The sequence below is a fragment of the Camellia sinensis genome, chromosome 9 (genome assembly GCF_055761805.1).
Source record: "Camellia sinensis isolate YWXY chromosome 9, ASM5576180v1, whole genome shotgun sequence".
NCBI classification, from domain to species: Eukaryota; Viridiplantae; Streptophyta; class Magnoliopsida; order Ericales; family Theaceae; genus Camellia; species Camellia sinensis.
Genome location: NC_138969.1, coordinates 35,834,898 through 35,841,756, shown reverse-complemented (window position 1 = coordinate 35,841,756; position 6,859 = coordinate 35,834,898). Strand labels below are relative to the sequence as shown.

Sequence of the window (6,859 nt, the reverse complement as noted above, 5' to 3'; positions counted from 1 at the left end):
AGGGTGGGCAAGTTTACTATGGAAGTGCTCTCGATCTAGAGGGCAGAACATTTATGACTCATAGCGAAGATCCCTTTGATCCAGAAGGAGGAGAAGAATACTATGGAAGAGGAGGACACCATGTTTATGTGGCATCTTATTTTGAGGAGACCGAGGAGATGGTTAACTGCGAGCCTCCAAGAGTGGAAAAAGATCCGGATCACTATGTCAAAACCTTGCAAGACTGTGTAAAGTTCAAGCAGTTCTTTGACCAGCTTGGACTTTCCAGGGAGGCAAGAACAGAAATCACCATGTCCATCATTAATATAGCCGAGGCACACCATGAGGAATGCATGTCCACTGAGGGATCTATCCCGAGGAAGGCAAAAGAGCAATCTAGTGCCATTACTTTCTCCGAGGTTGATCGGAAGTATCATTTTTCTCACAATCGCCCGCTTTATGTGACTGCTTTTATTAACGGGGTTGAGTTCAAAAGGGCCTTTCTAGATAGTGGAGCCTCTATCAACATTATGACTCGCGCTACTCTAGAAAAGGCCGGAATCTCTGAAGAACGCATTGTGAAGCAGCCGATAGTCATCACTGGCTTCGGTGGAGAAAGGAGAGTTACTATCGGATGCGTAACAGTTGATTTAGCCGTTGGAGAGATTCGCTCGGCCACCAAGTTCCATATTATCGATTCTGAGACAAATTATCACATCATTCTAGGGAGGACCTGGATGCATAGATATGGGGCTGTACCATCGAGTTATCATCAGTGTGTTAAGGCAAAATGGGGAAAGAAGACGGTGACAATTCAGGCTACAGAAAGGCCTTTCGAGATCCATGAAGCTCATTATTCTGATGCCATCTACTTCACCGAACTGGCTGTCGAAGAAGTTCCCACCACCTCTAAGCCTCGAGGGGTCAAAATTCCTCGTTGGGAGGATATCAAAGATGACAAGGAGCCGATGGCAGAATCAAGTAAGCGGGCGATATCTAGACCAGAAAGTCCGCCTATTCCTCGGAAGGTGATGAAAGTTCGAGAATGAGGCAAGATGGTGTACTATTTATGAAGGTGCGGGGAGTCGGTTTCTTCAGTCACCGACTCCGAGTCAAAAGAAGAGCCTCCTGACAATGATATAGTAATAAAGCCTGAAATGGCTCCAGAATGTATGCAAGATGGGCCTCAGCCTCAGCCCGAACAACTTATTGAAATAGATCTGAGTGATGGACAAGATGCACCGAGGCCGGTATTCGTAAGTTCGAGCCTTAGCCCAGAGAAGCGGGAACAGTTGTTAAAGTTGATAAGCCGATACTCAGATGTGTTTGCTTGGTCATATAAGGAAATGCCCGAACTAGATCCTGACCTAATCTCCCACTATCTTGATGTGTTCCCAAATTCCAAGCCAATTAAGCAAGCTGCTCGAAAATATCATCCAGATCTTGAAGAGGAGATTAAGGAGGAGATTGAAAAACTTCAACAGGCTGGTTTCATCCGGCCAATACAGTACCCCACGTGGTTAGCAAACATCGTGCCAATAAAGAAGAAGAATGGCCAAATCAGAGTATGTGTAGACTTTCGAGATTTGAACAAATCTTGCCTGAAGGATGAATTCCCTCTTCCTCACATCGACACCCTCGTGGATACTACCTTGGGACACCAGATGTTCTCATTCATGGATGGATTCAGTGGATACAATCAGATTAAGATGGCTGAAGAGGACGCAGAAAAGACCGCTTTTAGAACACCTCTCGGAAACTTCTTCTATACAGTCATGCCTTTCGGACTCAAGAATGCCGGTGCAACTTACCAAAGGGCTATGACTGCAATCTTTCATGACATGATCCATCATGAGGTGGAAGATTATGTTGATGATCTAGTGGTGAAATCCAAGAAAGAAGAAGACCATCTCCGAGAACTTGAGAAGGTATTCAAGAGGTGCCAGAAATTCAAAATGAGGATGAATCCTCTCAAATGTGCTTTCGGGGTGACGGCCGGGAAGTTCCTCGGGTTTCTTGTACATAGGCATGGTATCGAGGCAGATGAAGACAAGGTCAAATCTATCAGAGTAATGCCTTCCCCGCATTCTCAAAAGGAGTTAAAGAAGTTCCTCGGGAAGGTGTCTTATATTCGGAGGTTTATCCCAGCACTGGCAGAGATCTTTGCGCCTTTCGGCTCTTTGTTAAAAGGAGATGCCAAGTTCGAGTGGAACCAAGAGCACCAAAAGGCCTTTGAGAGAATCAAGGCGGCCTTGACCTCGCCTCAGACCATGATAGCCCCACAGCCCGGGGTGCCTCTAATGTTGTACCTAACTTCAACCCCCAAGTCCATAGGGGCATTATTGGTCCAAGATGTAGATGGAGTAGAACGCCTGGTGTATTACATCAGTCGGAAGATTCGAGGAGTAGAAGTCCGATATACTCCAGTAGAGAGACATTGTTTAGCTTTGGTATTCACTGCCCAAAAGCTCAGACATTACTTCCTAGCACATCAGATTCAGATTGTTACTAGAAGTGATCCAATCCGATACCTCCTCAGCAAGCCTGCTCTAACCGGGAAGGTGGCAAGATGGTTGTTAGCACTGGGTGAATTCGAGATCACATGTGTAGCCCCCAAGGCGATCAAAAGCCAAGCCTTAGCTGATCTCCTTGCCCAATTTCCAAGTGGTGACTATGAACCAGTGAATGAAGAATTAAGAGGAGAAGTGCACACAGCTATGGCTTCCGAGGAAAGCTTCTGGACATTGAGCTTTGACGGAGCAGCAGCCGGAAGGAAGGGAGGAACCGGGACAGTCCTTACAAGCAAAAGTGGGGAAAAGTTATATTTGTCTTATAAACTGGATTTCCATTGTTCGAATAACGAAGCCGAGTATGAGGCTCTTATTTTAGGCTTGATAGCAACTGAGAAGCACAGTATCAAGAAGATTTGGATCCGGGGGGACTCAAAGCTGATAGTGAAGCAAGTTTCAGGACAGTTCGTCTTAAAGGAGCCTGCCTTGGCCACATATCGAACAACAGTCCAAAGGCTTCTTGACAAATTTCAGAAGGTCGAAATAGAGCATGTGCCTCGCTCCGACAACAAGTTTTCAGATGCCCTCGCAACATTAGGGGCAAGAGTTGACATTCCAGAGGAAGAGGCAACAATTGTTATCAAGAAGGGAACAGAACCTTCAATAATACCCGAAGACAAAGGCCTTCCGGAGGACTGGAGAGGAGAAGTCCTCGAACAACTCAGAAGCAAAGTTGGAAAACTGACTATGGCCAAGCTTGCCCAATTCACAATTATTCAAGGTGAACTTTACTTCCGAGGAGGTACCGGATTCCTAGCCCGGTGTGTTGGCCAACAAGAAGCAAGCTTCCGACTACAACAGATTCATGAAAAAATCTTGCGGGGATGTGGATATCAGTCTGTACAGAAAGATCCAAAGACATAGCTACGATGGTACATGATGGCCACAACCCGAGCAGCTGGTGAAAGCTTTCCAAATGATCTTGCAACTCTAGGGGCAAATGTCAACATTCCACGGAAGAAGTCTATCTATGACATTTACAGTTTGCATTTACTGCATTGTCCATGAAGTTCTATCTTTCTTATGTTATGAAGAAATTTATTTCCTCCATATTATGTATCTCCATTAAAAGTTATTTTCTCTACATTGTATATCTTCATTGTGTTATGTTGCTTGAAACAGTTTTCAATTTTTGTTGCCCCTCAAAGAAGAAAAAGGAATGGTAGACTCAGTTACCAACCTGAAGGGAGTTTTCTTGACACAGTAGAAGTATACTTCTACTCGGACCTCCGAAGAGCAGCCATGGCTTCCATCAATGCAAGCTTTGAGGGTCTTTCTTGCTGAAGTAGAGTGTGTGCTCCCACTCGGACTTCTGAAGAATAGCCCTTACTTCCATCAATGCAAGCTTCGAGGGTCTTTCTTATTGAAGTAGAGTGTGTGTTCCCATTTCGACCTCCGAAGAATAGCCCTTACTTCTGTCAGTTCAAGCTTTAAGGATCTTTCTTGTTGAAGTAGAGTGTGTTCTCCGCCTCGGACTTTCGAAGAACAGATCTTGCTTCCATCAGTGCGAGCTTCAAGGGATAGCCTTTGCTTCTATTAGCTGCCGAAGTAGAAGTGCGCATCCACTCGGACCTCCGAGAGACAGCCTTGTTCCTGCTCGGACTTCTGAGGGAGAGCCTTCCGAGGGACAACCCTTGCTCTCATTAGTGCGGGTCCGAAGAACAGCCCTTGATTTCATCAATACGAGCTCCGAGGATCTTTCTTTTCAAAGTAGAGTGAACTCTTACTCGAACTCCCGAGGGATAGCCTTTGCTTCCATTAGCTGCCGAAGTAGAAGTGCGCATCCACTCGGACTTCCGAGAGACAGCCTTGTTTCTGCTCGGACTTCTGAGGAAGAGCCTTCCGAGGGACAACTCTTGCTCTCATTAGTGCAGGTCCGAAGAACAGCCCTTGATTTCATCAATACGAGCTCCGAGGATCTTTCTTTTCAAAGTAGAGTGAACTCTTACTCGAACTCCCGAGGGATAGCCTTTGCTTCCATTAGCTGCTGAAGTAGAAGTGCACATCCACTCGGACTTCCGAGGGACAGCCTCGTTTCTGCTCGGACTTCTGGAGGACAGCCTTGTTTTCGCTCGAACTTCTGAGAGACAATCTTTACTTCTGTTGGTGCAAGCTTGGTAGACTCGGTTATCTTCCAGATGAATCTTTCTTGCCAAAGTAGGGTGTGTGCTACCTTCGGACTCCCGAGGGACAGTCTTGCTTTTGTTCAGGGCTTCCGAGGAACAGCCCTTGCTCTCATTAGTGCGGGTTCCAAGGGCCCCAAGGTCGTGGATTTCAATCAAGAATTCATTTGCCTGAAATAGCAAAGCCAACAAATGAGACAAACAATATCAATTTCAGATCATGATTCAGGCATTATCAGAATGGGACAACATCAACAAATAATAATTATCTATTTAAGCTACAACAATTTTATTACTCTGAGCAAGTTCATGAACAACAAATATATATATATATATATATATTCAAGAATGAGTTTTGGCAATCTGAAATAGCAACACAAAGAGGATGGGCCGATGACCGATGCCGCGTTGAGAGGGCGGCATGGTCGGCATTGGCTAGATCACAATTGAAGACAGTAGGTCGGCGGTGGCACAAGCTGTGCAGTGCTAGGCAAGACCACACACGTCGCGTTGAGTGGGCGGACGTGTGTGGTCAATGTTGGACAATTCGAAGCTGGAGGCAGCAGTGGTGTCGCAGCGGAGTTGGTGACCACACACGACGCGTTGGAAGGGCGACGTGTGTGGTTGGCACTGGAACAACTAGGCAGACCAACACCACAATGAATCGGTGGTGTGGTCGGCGTTGGCACGTCATGGCTAACAGTGATGGATTTCAGTGGGCGAGAAGGCATATCGACAAACCGACGCCACGTTGAGTGGGCGGCGTGGTCGTCACTGGTCAGTTACGATTGGGCACGAGACAGACAAGCCGCGTGAGTTGAGGTGGTCATGCACAGAGCAGCGCCGTGGTGGGTTCACGCAGAAGCTGACGGTGGCGCTCGAAGAGTTCAACATCAGACCTGTATGTATGTCAAAATTATTGTCAAAATTATCGACACAAGTTCAAGATTCAGCAAATTCATCTCCTCAAACATCAACAATAACAAATTCCAACAACTCTATGGTCTTCAATACGCACGGGACTAAGATTCATTACAACAAGTCTATCAAGATTCAACAGAGCACTAGTTCAAGATTGTTTGCAAGCCTCAAGACAGAGTTCACAAATTCAGAGTGTATCAGGGCAAGTTCAACGGTGTATTACCCATCTCAGGCCAAAACTACAAAATTCAATATCAGGGCATTTTACTTCTCTTAGTGACCAAGCATTTAATAGGGGTTCACTTTAGTCTTATTTTTCTTTAGCAACGAGCATCAATCAACAAATCAAGATTCACAATATATCTATGTATATCAGAAGTAGAGTTCAAAACAGTGGATTTTAAGTATTCACCCACAAACTTGTGATCTCAAGCTTTACAAATTTCAGCATCAGTGGAATTTAAAATTACAAGCACTAAAGCCCAGTAGAGCTAAATTCATGAGCACAAAATTCCATCAAAGCAAGAAGAGAAAGTGGGTTTGAACAGAGCTTACCTACAGATCTGAGAGGGCAACAGTGGATTTGAAATAATAATGGACAAGAAATCAAGAGAAGTGCAAGCCACGGCTGGAGGCAGCGGCAAGGCCGCAAGTAGGAGACGCACACACCAAGGTCGACGCGAGTAGCGTGCACAGGCAGCTGGGCAGACCAAACCAACGCCGCGTTGGGTAGGCGGCGTGGTCGGCACTGGTCGACAGCGACTGGAAGCAGTGGTGACGCTGCAGGGGACGAACGGAAAATGCACAGGACGCACGAATTGACTGGTCGCGCTCAAGGCAGATCCACATCTGGTTCTCGCGAGGAATTGGTAGATCTGCAGATAACATTTTGGCAAGAAGCAACAGTGGCTCACGATGGTGTATACTCCCAACTGAAGTATAAGAAAAAGAAAAGCGAGTCAGCAATGATGTTAGTGGTCTTCGGTGATTTCAGAAACAAATGAATAACAAAAAAAAAAAAAATGCTTCTTTATTCTTTGGTTAAAAATATATATACATCTATATTTTCAAAAAAAAAAAAAAAAGAGTACAAAAAAATAAAATTTTTGCTTGTCAATTTATTCTGTAAATTGAAGTGCGTCATCAACTTTATCCATAGACTCTGTCGTGACAAAATGTTTTTTTTTTTTTGGGGAAACGTGATGCGAAACAGGGTCGAAGAAATGACAGTATGCATGTCTGAGAAATTTAAAATTTCTCATACAC

At 45.2% G+C, this 6,859-nt stretch overlaps 1 long non-coding RNA gene across 1 annotated transcript; it reads right to left on the bottom strand.

The window, feature by feature from the left end:
- Positions 1-4,937: 4,937 nt before the first annotated feature.
- Positions 4,938-6,527, bottom strand: LOC145798548 (uncharacterized). Its single transcript, XR_014339544.1, has 2 exons — positions 6,149-6,527; positions 4,938-5,571 (listed from the first exon to the last, which is right to left on the bottom strand). It is a non-coding gene; the product is annotated as an uncharacterized LOC145798548 (long non-coding RNA).
- Between the last annotated feature and the right edge of the window lie 332 nt (positions 6,528-6,859).